The sequence below is a fragment of the Microcaecilia unicolor genome, chromosome 13 (assembly GCF_901765095.1).
Source record: "Microcaecilia unicolor chromosome 13, aMicUni1.1, whole genome shotgun sequence".
In the NCBI taxonomy this organism is placed as follows: Eukaryota; Metazoa; Chordata; class Amphibia; order Gymnophiona; family Siphonopidae; genus Microcaecilia; species Microcaecilia unicolor.
Genome location: NC_044043.1, coordinates 72,617,961 through 72,631,456, shown reverse-complemented (window position 1 = coordinate 72,631,456; position 13,496 = coordinate 72,617,961). Strand labels below are relative to the sequence as shown.

General features: G+C 42.9%; 1 protein-coding gene across 3 annotated transcripts in view; it reads left to right on the top strand.

Moving 5' to 3' along the window:
• Positions 1–8,642: 8,642 nt before the first annotated feature.
• The window catches only part of NADK (NAD kinase), a 49,864-nt gene continuing 45,010 nt past the window's right edge, over positions 8,643–13,496 (top strand). For 2 of the 3 annotated variants that reach the window (XM_030222203.1, XM_030222201.1), the window contains exon 1: positions 8,643–8,739. The gene's annotated coding sequence lies outside the window, so the exon portion shown is untranslated. Of the gene's footprint in view, positions 8,740–8,863; positions 8,886–13,496 lie in introns of those variants that run through there. The other variant, XM_030222202.1, reaches the window with a different exon arrangement.

Genomic DNA, 13,496 nt, shown 5'->3' with positions numbered 1-13,496 from the left:
ACCCTCCCACCACTGTGATCCATTGACGGGGTGGGGGGGCTGGAGGTCCGTGGACCTCCAGCCTACCCCAAATCCTCCCCCCAGCGTTGTCCTTAGATTCCCTGGTGGTCCGTGGTGTGCTTTGGTGTCGTGACACCCCCCTCCCGGCTCCCCTACCTTTTGTTGGAGGAGGGACGCAGCCTGCCTGCCTCCCTCCTCTTCCAGTCAGTCGACGCCCAAAATGGCGGCACCCAGCCCCGCCCATTGCATCCTGGGATGCACTGGGCGTGGCTACAGACCATGTAAGGGAGCGATTCCCTTACATGGTCTGTAGCCCCGCCCAGCGCATCCCGTCAGTGGGTGGGAGGGTAGGACAGCATTTTGGGAGGCGGCGTGGGTTCGGGGGTGCGGCCACTTAAGGATTGGGTTCGGGGGGTGGGGATGCTGTTTGACAGGCGGCATGCTGTTTGACAGGTTTGGGCGTTTGACAGGCCAGACCTGTCAAACAAGTGCGGGAGGATTGTGCTGAGCGCATGCTCGGCACAATTCTCCCGAACTTTAAACATGATTATCAAAGATAATAGCGCTGCTTAGATTTGCATGCATTATCTTTGATCATCGATGCAGAAAAGCCCTGCGCTGTCCCTGCGCTATTTGGAACAGCGCAGGGCTTTTGATCATCTGGGCATCAGTGACTTGCCCAAGATCACAAGGAGCAGCAGTGGGACTTGAAGCAGCCACCTCTGGATGTCAAGACTGGTGCTCTAACCACTAGGCCACTCCTCCACTCATAAAAGATAAATTGTGCCATGCAAATGGTTACCAGATGGCATCTGTTTTCAGGAACAAATACAGTCTGTGTGAAATTTGCCCCATTGCAACTATGGACTTGTGGTTCCCATTTCTATAATACAGTCCTGATTAGAGTTGCCAACTGGATCCAGATTCACCCAACTGGGTTGATCTAGTCCTGGGTTTATCTCATGGCACGTACTGTAGGGACCTGTAGTTCTGATTTCCCCGTTACCTTCTCTAAGAAAAGCAAGACTACATGTTCCTGTATGCAATGGAGTAAACCGAGAAATGGATGATTTTTATGGGTATTCTATCCACTCTCTTTTCCTGGGATTTTTTTTCACAGAAATGGTGGTGGATGCCTGGAACGCTCTCCCAGAACAAGTGCTGAAAACTAAGGGGTTGATGCTGAAAGTTTGCACTAGAGCCACGTGCTGAAGGTTGACTGCATGGCTTGCTAAAGGAAGCTTACTGCAAACGTTTTAGTACTTGATGTAGGAAGCAATGAGCGTACAAATTACAGCTGCGTTAAAAAGTGTGCACTGTCAGAAAAAAATGCACACCATTGCAGTAATACGCAGCTCATTCCTCAAATGTCCCCCTTCCTGTCAGTGCAAGAGCAGGGAGGAGTGGCCTAGTGGTTAGGGTGGTGGACTTTGGTCCTGAGGAACTGAGTTCAATTCCCACTTCAGGCACAGGCAGCTCCTTATGACTCTGAGCAAGTCACTTAACCCTCCATTGCCCCATGTAAGCCGCATTGAGCCTGCCATGAGTGGGAAAGTGCGGGGTACAAATGTAACAAGAAGAAGAAGAAGGCAGACGTTTAAAAGGAGACATTTAACAAAACCTGCCAGATCTGCATCCCCCCCCTTCTGACATCCCAAAATTATCCCTAGTAACCTAGCAGACTCCCCATTCCCTCTCTCAGGCCTGACTCAACCCTCCTGCCCCTGACGAACAAGTGCACCCTAGTAGTCTGGCGGACTCCTTTCTTCCCCCCTCCCCAACCCAACCTCTCCTTTCCTGACATAAAAAAAAAATCCCTGATACTCTAGTGGATCCCCATCCCCTCCACACCCACCTGAAAGACAGAAGCAATGCCCACTTGGTTCCTGCCTCCAGTGCTGCCATCATTCAAAAGGGAGGCACTTGATCTCAAGTGGTACACTACATCCTGACGCACTGCTAGGGCTCAATCTACCAAATAAGGTTTGGCAATTGCCTTATTTGGTAGGCTGACCTCTAGTGGTGCCTCAGTGACGCACAGTACAAGGAAGGCTATGTGTCATCTCAGACTTGGCGTTACAGCTCTGCCATTGTGCACATCTCTGCATCGGTGCAGTTTAGATAATTAACTGCATTTCCATAGATTTACATACTGCATGCACTGAGCTCTAAAGTAAGGCTTTGCACAGGGTTAGCCGCCCACAAAACCTCTTTCTGCATCATGTACCCGCAAAATTGTGTGCTCAAGCCAAGCTAACCTTGCAGCATTCTCGGCATTGAGCCCTAACAAACTTCACAAAGATATGTAATAAGCACAAAGGATCACTAGTCACATACAAACACACAACAACAACAACAACAAAACTGCAGAGAGCGCAGAAGTCTGACTTAGCAGCCCATGTTTAAAGTGCACTACTGAAAGGATTCAGCAAGGAATGTTGAGACAGCCAGACTGGTCAGTTCAGCAATATGAAGTTTAGAAGTCCTAACCAAAATGCATGCATTTGTGTGGTTGGATCAGTTTGTTTTTTCTAGCAAAAAAGGTGCCAGTACTCAAATGCTAAGCCACTCTTCAGGGATGGGGTGATCACTGAGGGACCCACCCCACAATAGCCAGGCCCCTTGCAACCAGTCACAGAATCTATGACAAGGCAGAATTGGTGTGTAGAGCCTGAGCTTTTTCATTCAAACTTGGGGTCCATGGGTCAATTTTAGCAGACAATGGAAAAGGTGCTGGTACTCAGTACCCCCAAGTACGCCCTCAAAAAAAGCCCTGGATTGGATCTATCTGACAAGTTCTGATAGCAGAATTAGCTAGAAGCTGGGTGATCTCAGGAGTGGGCAACCTTGGTTCTTGAGGGCTGCAATCCAGTCAGGCTTTCAGGATTTTCCCTATGAATATGCATGAGATTTATTTGTATACAATGGAAGCAGTGCATGTAAATAGATCTCATGCATATTCATTGGGGAAAACCTGACTGAGTTGCAGCTCTCAAGGACCGAGGTTTCCCATCCTTGGTCTATTGGATAGACTGAAAGTAATTAAACTCTGGAATTCATTGCCAGAGAATGTGGTAAATGCGGTTAGCTTAGTGGGGTTTAAAAAAGGTTTGGACCGCTTCCTAAAGAAAAAGTCCATAGAACATTATTAAAATGGACTTGGGGAAAATTCATTGCTTATTTCTGGGATAAGCAGCATAAAATGTTTTGTACTTTTTGGGATCTTGTCAGGTTTTTGTGACCTGGATTGGCCACTGTTGGAAACAGGATGCTGGGCTTGATGGACCTTTGGTCTGTCCCAGTATGGCAATACTTATGTACTTATGTAAATCTAAAGTCCTAGGAGAAATGCAGATGCTCATGTGGTAGTTTATGTGTTCCTCATGTCAGTACACTGTTGACATTGGAGGGGTATCATAGGAGCCAGTTCTATGCCTGTGGGTGCTGAGCACCCCTAATATTGATCAAGCTCCATCACTGGGTCCAGTGAGGAGTAATTTATATTGTTCCCCCCATCCCTAATCATTTTGAAATGTAGGCACCTATGATCTGGAAAGGCTGCAAGGACCTAGGAAGCTGGTGGTTAGTTTGGATTACAGTGAGACATGGGAAGGGAGGGGTTCAGGGTGTAAACTAAAGAGGAGAAATTTGCATGTTCATCAGGGCGAGCGTTAGAGACGCAGGGTGGTGACTATGAGTCACTGTTTTGTTAGTGTGATAAATATGTGTAGTTATGTTATTATCTGCTGCAAACAGCCTTGCAGACTATGCTGGTGGAACAAATATTTTTAAATAAGGAAGGAAGGAAAGAGTGACAGAGATATCAAGTTACCCAGTTCCAGGCTGGAGACTTTTTGGCTAGTCCTGGTTTTGAACTTACATCCCAAAGCAATGTGAAATTTGCAGCTCCTGATCCTGCCCATTGATCCTGTAAGACTATTAAAAACGTATTATTTTGTGAGGCATTCTGTTGATTAATCATGTTAATTTTATGCTGATTTTTAATTTCCTTTAAAATTTGCTGTGTGTTTATGTTTTGTTTTTATTGTACTATATGTTTTAGTCTTTGTTTGGAGTGGAGGCGTGGCCTAATGATTAGTGTAGTGGGTTGGGGAACTGGGTTCAATTCCCACTGCTGCCTGACCATCAGCAGTGAGTTGAGATCCAGGTTCAATTCCCTATGTGACCCTTGGCAAGCCACTTAAGGCCCTATTTACTAAGGTGCACGAGCATTTTTAGTATGCATGCTCTAACCTTGTAGACACCCATGGGGATATTATGAGCATCTTAATGGTTAGCAGGTGCTAAAAATGCTTGTACACCTCCAGAGTGGCTTAATACACAGGGCCCCATAGCCCTCCGTTGCCCCAGGTACAATATATAACCTAGATTATGATCCCATTAGGGACAGTGCAAAGTACCTGTAATAGAAATTGAAAACCGCATAGTCGCCTCGGGGATCTCTTGTGTTATATCAAGTGCTAAAAATAAAAACGTTTATGAGTGTAAATTGTAACCTGCTTAAATGTCTTGGATAGGCAGGATATATAGTTGATAAATAAATAAAAGAGTGTAGTGTAGATGGGCTTGAGGGGAGAGGGACTGGTTGGGGGAAAAGTGCTGTGAATTACCTAAATCAGGAGAGAGAGAGAGAGAGAGAGAATGAATGAATGAATATGATACTGACAAGCTGCAGGGGGTGAAGGGGAGGAGAGACTGGAAGGAACCTGGGTTCTGATTTGGCCACATGAATCTTCCCCCCGTCTACATTATTTATTTATTTTATATATGGTCCAGCATTTCTCTCCCCCCCCCTTCCAGTCTAGTATGGTTCCTTCCTTCTCTCCCCACATTGCCAATGGTGCAGCACATCTCCTCTCCTATTCCTCTACTCCACTCCACTGCTCCAGTATGTCCGTCTCCTTCAATTGTCCAGCTTAACTCCTCCTCTCCACACACCCCACATGGTGTAGCACAAGGCTGTTTACTTGACATGAAATGGCATCATGGGACAAGGCTGAAGCTGTAGCCACCATCTTGATACACTCAAGCCAATGCAAACTGTTGGTCCATATCAAGCAATGCTTAGGCGGTTATTTCTAATAAGTGTTTGCTATTGTTTTGGATGACTCAATATGGTGGCAAGCTCCACCTACTGGCTTCAGGCCAGATAATGGGCCAAGCATGCTCCTGCCATCTCCTATCAATTAAACCTCCTTGGTGTAGCATGGCTCCTTCTTTCTCCACTCCACCAACATGTTTGTCTTTATCCTCCAATGCTCCAGCATGTCTCCTTCTGTTCTCACCGCACAGTCCAAGCATGTCTGTACCTCACCCCCTCATGGTCCAGTGTTTTTCTTTCCTGTCTTCAACCCAACCATCAAACCCTTACCCCCCCCCCCCCCACACACACACACACACCACCCCCAGGTGTACCTTTTAAAAGTTGTTTTTGCTTATAAAACCTGCCGGCAGTGATACATGCACACTGTTTGTTCATTCCTTCCCACAGCCTTCTCTAACACTTCCCGCCTTCTGCAGGAAGAGGAAGAGGACGTTGCATCAGAGAGAAGGCTGCAGGGAAGGCATGAGCAGCCCTATGCATTGCTGCTCGCTGCTTAGTAGCCTCTATAAGCAAAAACAACTTTTAAAAGGTACATCTGAGGATGTGAGTGGGTGGAAAGAGGGTGTTAGAGAGGCCAGGAGAGGTGCTGGATCACCGGCTGGGAAAGAGAGACGGAGAAGCGTGCAGAAAAGTAGGAAGTCGCCATTGTGTGAAGATTGGAAGGAAAACAAAAACAGGGGAACGTGAAATCCTAGGGGCCAGCATGTAGCTTCTAGGCACCACTGCGACCTGGTGTCAGGAATTTGTTAAGTCCCAATTTTTAAGTCACTCATGATTGTGTTGTCAAATTTCTTAGCTTATATAATTTCTGTTAATATTTAATTGTTCTTTCTGGCCAGGCAGACATGGAGTACTTTTTTATTTTTCAGCTTCTGAATTGTGCTGAATGTGTGTAATTGCATACTGTATGTTAGCAAAGATGATGAATTTCATGGGAATAAAGAAATTATCCAGAGACACCAAGGCAGGCCCATCCCAAAGCAGGAGATTTACCACCACAATGCTGGAGATTTCAAACCAATGAGTGAGATTTCTCTCGTAGGTCCTTGCCATGTCTTAAACCAACTCTAGCATATTGTACATTCCAAAAACTAACATATTCTAATCAATAAATAGAAAATTTAAAAAATGTTTTCTACCTTTCTTGTCTGATAATTTTACTTTTCTAATCGTGTTATTCCCAGTTTCTGGTTTCTGCTTTCCTCTGTCTTCTCTTAACTGTCTTGCAGAGTCTCCTTGTCCATTTGGCACTTCTTTTCTCTCCATGTCTACCATCCATCTTCTCTCTATATCCCTATCTACCCTACCCAGCAACACCTCTGTGTCCTTGACCCTATTTTGCTGCCATGGTGAGCATCTCCCCCCAGTGTTCCCATTCTAGCCCTGTCAAACATAACTCTTCTGTGTCCCTATGCTTCCCCCAACATACCAGCATCTCTATCTTCCCTCCTTCTGCCCCCCTCCCAGGGGTCCAGCAAATTCCTCTATCTACCCTCCATCTCCACTTTGGTGGTCCAGCACTTCTCCCTCTTCCCTCTTTCCCCACCATCCTGGCACCTTTTCCTCTCTCTCCCACCCCTCACCCACATCCTGGCTTCTTTTCTCTTTCTCTCAGCCCCCCCCCCCCAATCCTAGCATGTCTCTCACTTGCTCCCCCAACCAGCCTGGCATCTAATTCTCCCTCCCACCACCATGGCATCTTTTTCTGTCTTCCCCCATCACTAGCTTGGCATCCTTTCCTCTCACTTTCCCCTGACACTCTCTCCTTTTCATTCCCCTGCTCCCCAGTGGCCCAACCGGCATCTCCAATTTGCTTGGCTCCTGCAGTCTGCCAAACATGCTTGAGGCTGCTGTCACCAGTAGCGCTGAACAGACGCTGCTTCTGGCCAATACAAGGGCCTTTCTTCCTCTGCTCCCACCTCCTCTGATACTATTTCCGGTTTCTAGAGGCAGGAGTGGCAGAAGAAAGGCCCCACGTTGGCCAAAAGCAGCATCTGTTCAGCGCTACCTGTGGTGGTGTGAAGCATGTTTGGCAGACTGTAGAAGCCAGGAAAATCAGATCTTGGGTCAGGCTGTGGGAGTAGGGGGCAGGAAAAGAGGAGGGCAGGAATGTGTGAGACTCACATGGTTATAAGTGCAAGATGGAGAAGGGACCAGATGTATGTGCCACACGCCAAATGTGTGTGGTATATCTGAGAGCATGGGCATGTCATGGCCAATCTGCCTAACAATCCATCTGCATTAGAAGTAGTGCTGTATAACTCATCACTTGTATCTTCATATTCATCTTTGTTATCATCATCATGCTGTCCAATTACAGAGAAAGCTTTCACAAAGTTAGAATCGTTGTCTATTGTTGTTCTAACAGTTTTTCATCTGATGGTGAACTCTGAATAGCTTCGAGAATTGATGCAAGAACATTAAGCGCCCTGTTTACTAAGATGCGCTAGCATTTTTTTGCGTCCACAAGTCAAAATGATTAAATACTTTGACACCCACCAGACAGGACTTAACAAAGATCTGGGTTTTCTAGCCCATTATAAACCATAAAATTGTACTGCTTTGTCACCCTCCTGTCTCCATGCATATCTCACCTGTCCCTCTTCCTGTCTCTCACCTATCCACCCCCATCCTGTTAGACTGTCACTGAAATGCTTTGATATTTCACTTATATATATTGTCATCTACCAACATTTGCTTATTTCCGATCTGACGAAGAAAGGCAGCCTTCGAAAGCTAATCAAGAAATGTATTATGTCCAATAAAAAAGGTATCATCTTATTTTCTTTTCCATGTTTTATTTCTATTGATTACCTTTAAAAGTGGCCTAACACGGTTACCACACTTCTCTACTCAGCGTACACCTAACATTAGCATGCGCTAAACGCTTTAGCGCACATGCTAAAGACGCTGTTGGTGCAGTGGTGCTGCGTACGCTTTGTAGCGCTATAGAAATACTAAATAGTAGCAGCAGTAGTAGCATGCCCTTAGCACAGCTTAGTAAACAGGGCCCTAAATGTGTGGGAATCTTTCAGTAAAATTTTACATTATTGGGGTGACTGCCCACTGGATTGATACGACTCTTTCGAAAGGAAGCTTTGAAATAAAAATAAAAATCCACACATAGGCAGTCACAAGCGTTTGCTATTTTTATTTTTATGTAGAAATATCTTTATTGTCAGCGTAAGCAAAAATAAAGGCATATAGCGCAGCGCTGAAAACCACAATGCAGCATTGCAAATAACAACCCTCCCTCCTTCATAAACCCTTCGCAAACTCTCCAATCCCCTCCGCAGTCCGCAAAAGTTTGCTATTGTTTTCCATCGCTGTCTGCGAACGTTCCGCGGCGCGTGCCTCAATATGGCGCTAAGCTCCGCCCACTTAATTCAGTCCACACACTCCACACCACATAATGGTCCAGATAGGCTTATGTTGTCTCCTGTCATTAAAGCTCCTTAGTCTCAATCTAACGCCTTGGGCGTCCCGCTCGCCTCCGTTCTGACGCAACTTCCTGTTTCCGGCAAGGCGGGATGCCTTGGAGGGAGAGAAGTTGTGTCATAGGGAACGGGGTGTCAGAGAAGGAAAACTGGGGACTTGTTGGCGGACGATCTCAGGTATGAGTATGACCGGAGGGGGAGGGGGTTATTGAGGTTGAGGTGCCGGATCGCGGATATGAAGGAGAGTGTAAGATAGAGGGAGAGATCGGTTCCCCCCGATCTCCGAATGCGTGTGACTTGCTATCTTTGAATGATCCGATTTGGTAATATAGGAGAAGTACAAGGCAAGGCAGCGTCCTAGTATTTCATTAGCATGAATAATAGTCCGCAGAGGTTCTGCTTCTATATATGGCTGTGTTTGGAGAATATATAGGGAATACATTTTAAGCATATTTTTTTTTAGCGAATTACCATTATGTCATTATAGAATTATACATTTTTGGACCGATATTCAAACTGTTATATGTTTACCTGCTGCCACAGAATGTATAAGGGGTATGTTTACTAAGGCGTATTTGCGTTTTTAATGCGCCTTTAACTTTAAGGCGTGTTAAACACTAATGTGCCTATACATTCCTATGGGTGCATTAGCGTTTAATGCACGTCAACCATTAATGAGCGTTAAGAATGCTAATGCGCATGTAGCGCACCTTAGTAAACACAGCCATAGGTTCGCTATCCTTGTATTTTCGTAAAAATTACGTGGATTCCCTGCAATGAATGATTTTTCTGGGTAATCTTATGAGTGGTACCACCAAATAAAGGTACTCTGCTGCTGCTACTACTACTACTATTTAGCATTTTTATAGCGCTACTCTGCTGCTGTAAGGATTGTTTGTAATAAATTTAAAAATAAAAAAATTATTTAGAAAATGTTGAGATGAAAATCTGTCTTAATGGTTTGATATTATCCGTATAAGAGAAGTGTAGAGGGAGACCAGCTTTAAGAATTAGCTGCTAACAGCTACATTCAACAACTGAACAGATCATTTGTGTAGGTCTAAACTAAATAGTACCTATATTGAATGCCACTAAAATAGGAAATACAGTAAATTAAATGCAGCCAGTGTTTAACTTATGCCAATCACCGCTGGCTGAAGATCAGACCATTTATTTATATGTCTAGTAAGTAAAGGGAGATACCAGTTTTTCTGAAATTAATACTCTCTGCTAAACATCATATACAAGTATTTTTTCGCAGTATTTATTTTATTTTAAAATTTGTATACCACACAATCACTTAGGTGGTTTTCAGACATACATAATAATAGTCACAATATACAACAATCAAATTGTTCAAATAAGCATAGCCAAGTAAATAGTGTAATGTCCAACATTCAAGAGAACGCCACAGAATGCGACCTTGTAAAAGGGCCACTAAATGCTTTGAAAAGGAGCCCCATATTGTTGCAGTTATTTCACAAACCAGGATCTTCCCCATTGTAACTCATCCACCCCCAGTTTTAACTGGTATATTTAAATCTGTTGCTAGTGAGGAGTTGCTGGATGTAGCCATATTAGCCTGAATTATTTTGTTCTCTTTATTGTTTAGCTTATGCCTTTCCAGGGTAGTTCAAGGCGAGTTTCTTTCAGGGGCCTACAATCTAACTGTACCTGAGGCAGTTTAGGATTAAGTAGCTTGCCAAAGGCGACAAGGAATATTGGTGGTCCATAATCATAATGGTCCAACTGATTCCCTTACAGGCTTCTTTCTTCGAATGTACCTGAAAAGGTTTTTGTTATAAATATTCGCTTCTGCGGATCAGTAAAACTGGTTTCAGGGGCCTAATGTACTGAGAAATGTTTCCCATTTTGTATCTATGGTGAGCATTTATTTTGCAAAAACAAATGGGGTTCACACTTTCCACAAGAATAGAACACAACCAAAAACAGGGTGGAAAAGAACCAAGTCCAAGAGATCAGTCCAAACACCAGGATAAGATGTTCCAAACACAACTTTATTTTGGCCTTGTCTTATGGAACTCGATTCCTTTAGACCAGTGTTTCCCAATCGGTCCTGAAGTTCCCTCTTGCTAGTCAGGTTTTCAGGATATCTTCAGTGAATATGTATGTACCTTATAGCGACCACCTCATTATTTGATGTTTCAATACACATTTATTTCTTAAATTTTATCACTTCTCAAATTTAATATGCATCTCATGTAGATATCATATACTAATTACCCTCACCATTCAAACACTTCTCTCGTTCATACATTCTTACTTCTACTCTCAGCAAAACTTGCCACAATATATCAAATACATATTTTCAAGGTATTAACAGTTTCCTTGTTTTCAAGCCTGTATTATTAACATAATATCACTGACTGCCTATAACGTGTTATCACTCTTATGCAGTTGGAGCTTCTTCTTAAGCCACAACTGGCTACAGTTATATATAGTCCTGATTGTACAAGCAAAGTCCTTATACGACCTTAGTGTTGGTTCTGTAGAAAGGAAACTTTCCTTGAGAACTGCGTGCTAAACCAAACATTCCTGATGTACTTTCAGTTAGCTGTCGTCCAAGGAAGGCCGCTGACACAGGTCTGATATCCAATTTCTTATACCGTCAACCCTACGCAAACGTTGCGTTTCACCCTAAGGCATCTTCAGGGGTTTGACTAAAAGGAAATTAGATATGATACCATGGGAATACAAATCATTTCCAAAACATTACTTTCAGCTTACACACGTGTTATTATTAAGTACCTTGGATACCATGCCGGCTGTATTGAACGGACTGCGCTTCCTCCCTACATGAATATGTATGAGAGAGATATGCATACAACGGAGGCAGTGTATGCAAATCAATCTCATGCATATTTATTGTGGATATCCTGGAAACTTGACTGGCAAGGGGGTACTCCAGGACCAACTTGGGAAACACTGCTTTAGAACTGATATAATAAACTTAATACAATACAAAATCAAGATTTGACATATAAAACAAACATTACAAAATGGGCTGCAATTCATCATTTAACAACAACTTTCTCAGGCTGTTGGAGTCTAAATTATATTACGTTTGCTTCATTAGAAATTTATAGGATGGAATAGTAAAGATGGGATGATGCTGATCTTAGATTCAACATCCTTTAAAATATCCTAAGTGATTTTTTAATACTAACATTGTATTGGTGTGGGTGGAGTTTATGTTTCTATATTTACAGTATTTAATGATATAGTTCATTCAGCTTTATTGACTGGGCGTCTAATGAACTTTTAGGAAATAACATGTTTACTACATCTGGCCCATGAAGACAATAGAGTTGTAAATAGTACAAATTCAGGGAGCGCCAAGGCTGCAAATGTTTCATTTCGTTTATATTGAAAAAGCTCAGGATGGGAGTTACAGATAAACACACACAATCATAATTAGCAACAGAACAATCGCAAAACAAAGGTAGAACAACATTAGAACACAGTGGTACAACCCTGCAGAGCATCATATTTGGAACCTCCTTATCTGAGTTACCTATTCACCCTCTGTGTGACCTTAAAAAAGTCACTTTACTAAAGCTTAGCACGTACTAGATTGCTCAGAAGCCCATAGGTATAAAATGGGCTTCTTAGCATTTAGCGTTCTAATTCCATTAGCACACACTAAGCTTTAGTAAAAGGGCCCCTTAAATTTTCTCTGATTATATTTGTGGTAATCTAAATCTCAAAAAAGAGTTCAATGGGATATCCAACAAATAGTACCTCATATAGCTCTACAAATATCCCTAGATATTTCTGATGTATCAAGATAATTTTAAATAGGAGTAGAAAAAACCTCAAATTAAAAGGGAGCACTCCGTCGTTGGTGTAACCAGCATTAGGGAGGTCCCTTAAATCATCATGGGTAAAAACCTCCTTTCGTTATTTCAAAAGTATGGCTTCTGCTCAAAATACTTATACAGAAGAACCGTCTATATATTTACACAACGGATCGTATGCACTTATCTTTTTTACTCAACAGTCAGATTACGGAGCACTGTATCTTGAGAGCCAGACACCACGGACCCTGAGGAAGGATTCGAAACTGGGCCGAAGTCGGGCCGTGGAAGGTGTCTAAAGGACTGTTGAGTAAAAAAGATAAGTGCATACTATCCGTTGTGTAAATATATAGATGGTTCATCTGTATAAGTATTTTGAGCAGAAGCCATACTTTCGAAATAACGAAAGGAGGTTTTTACCCATGATGATTTAAGGGACCTCCCTAATGCTGGTTACACCAACGACGGAGTGCTCCCTTATAATTTGAGGTTTTTTCTCCTCCTATTTAAAATTATCTTGATACATCAGAAATATCTAGGGATATTTGTAGAGCTATATTTGTGGTAATCCAGGAATGGAAAGCTAGTCCTTGAATACCAAAATTACCCCTCCTTTTTACAAAGGCGCGTGGCAATGCCGAAACATCCCATTCAAAGTGACTATTCTTAAGGGTGAGTTGTTCTATAAACCCCCTCACATTAATTAAAAGCTCAGTTTGTTTTGCGGGCCTGATATGCTGGAGCCCTACCCTGTTCAAAAATAAATGTCTCGAATTTCAGGCAGAAGTTCTGCTGCAGTATGGCATTTTTGGGTTATTTAGAAAAATGTTGGGGGGGTCCCGTTTTTTCTAGACACTATGTAGAGTTATCAACGTGCTACTACATTAGTGCATATTAATGCAGTTAATTCTCATTCTTTTACCACAGGTCCCTTTTTATGCAGTGGAAACTCTTTACTAATAACATAATTTTAGGTTTATTTAGTATCTGATATACTGCGCTTTGACAATTTATCTAAGCAGTTTGCAGTCATTAAATATTAGCTAATAAAAAAGAGAGAGAAGAGAGACAGGAAAAAAAAGAAAGTTGCATAGTTTGGCACGTGAAAGATAGCAA